At 41.9% G+C, this 1,697-nt stretch overlaps 1 pseudogene; it reads right to left on the reverse strand.

Moving 5' to 3' along the window:
• Positions 1-437: 437 nt before the first annotated feature.
• On the reverse strand, positions 438-555 carry LOC124729185 (annotated as a pseudogene).
• Between the last annotated feature and the right edge of the window lie 1,142 nt (positions 556-1,697).

Below are 1,697 nucleotides of genomic sequence, written 5' to 3' on the forward strand. Positions count from 1 at the left end.
CATACAGTATGTGCTTCATATCATTTGAGCAAAATTCTTGTATTGATATTTGGGGCAATAGACACGCCTCAGAATGAAAATAAATAAAAACCTACGGAGCTGAAAAATTATCGTGAAATGCAGTTAACTATTTTAGATTTACAATTTAATCATACCAATCATGTTGAAGAATAGCGCGTTTCCTGCAAATGTAATTCACTTTAACAGTCACACACTAGTAAAAACTAAACTCCGCCAGAATAGGCCATGAAGGCCCAACGGTACCGACCGGCCGCCGTGTCATCCTCAGCCCACAGGCGTCAGTGGATTCGGATATGGAGTGGCATGTGCTCAGCACACCGTTCTCCCGGCCGTATGTCAGTTTACGAGACCGGAGTCACTACTTCTCAATCAAGTAGCTCCTCAGTTTACCTCACAAGGGCTGAGAGCACCCCGCTTGCCAACAGCGCTGGACAAACCGGATGGTCCCCCATCCAAGCTCTAGCCCAGACCGACAGCGCTTAACTTCGGTGATCTGGCGGGAACCGGTGTTACCACTGCGGCAAGGCCGTTGGCCCCACACTCAGCTGTTTCATTGATTTACACTGCATTTTTGAATCGGAACAGAAATGTTCAGATCAAAGTGACCTCTGGCATCAGCTATCGGTTAGAGTCCTTACACTTTGACTCATTGAACAAGCATGTTAATAATGAGAACAGTGACTCACAAACTACTTATTAGCTCCACTGTATAGTACTTCACGCTTGGGCATTAGACAGCTGCAGTTGGGCAGAGCGAGTGGCAAACATCCACTGTGTGCTAAACTTTATAAAGCTATACTTTGAGAAGGTCATAAATCGATACTATCAGAATTATGGTCGGTTACTGGGGCCAGTATCTTGCAAGTGTGCTTTTTTCTCCTTAAAATATGAGGTCAAGTTGATTATGTTTTCTTGTGAGAGACAAGCAAGATTGTGTTTCCAGGTTAGAGCAGAGCGATGGCACTGTCTGCACTTTCATGGTACTATTGTTTCAAATTAGACGACTTTGGCCATTTCTACACTACAACATCCAGGACTTTGTTGTGAGAACGATGCCTACTCGAGCACTCTGGAATAATGTTCTACTTATTTCTTTGTGACCATGATTAAATCCGTTTATCAAAGCACGAGACTGTCCCATGTTCAAGGTTCAATATCGCCCTTCCATTAACTCATCCATGAATAAAGGTCGTGGCTCACGTTATCATCCTAATTATTTAGTATTACCATTCGGGTATTACATGGGGCTCCTTTTGTTCTGATTTCAACGGCTTGTATTCATTTTATTCCATGTGGTCCCATGGAGGATTGATGTATTTTCGTTAATGGGCTATCATGGAGAATTCCTATAATTTCGTTGCCGAGCTATCGTGCTGTTTTTCTTCAACAGCTACCAAACATAATTCCGATTTCTCGTTAATTATTTATCATCTCGAAACGATTCATTATTTATCATATGTTCTTGATCAGCTTCCATGTACTCATTTACTCGTTGTATAAATTCATAACCGTCACGAGCAAACTTAACTGAATACGTTCTGCCTTCAGTGGAATCGTTGTTTGTACAAGCAGTCAATGGCAGATTATAGAGTTATTTTATTTGTAAGCAGAACAAAGCAGTAGTAAGTTAGGTCTGATCTTCAGAGAACTTCGAGACACGTGGTGATCCAGAATAA

The sequence above is a fragment of the Schistocerca piceifrons genome, chromosome 1, assembly GCF_021461385.2.
Source record: "Schistocerca piceifrons isolate TAMUIC-IGC-003096 chromosome 1, iqSchPice1.1, whole genome shotgun sequence".
Taxonomy (NCBI): domain Eukaryota; kingdom Metazoa; phylum Arthropoda; class Insecta; order Orthoptera; family Acrididae; genus Schistocerca; species Schistocerca piceifrons.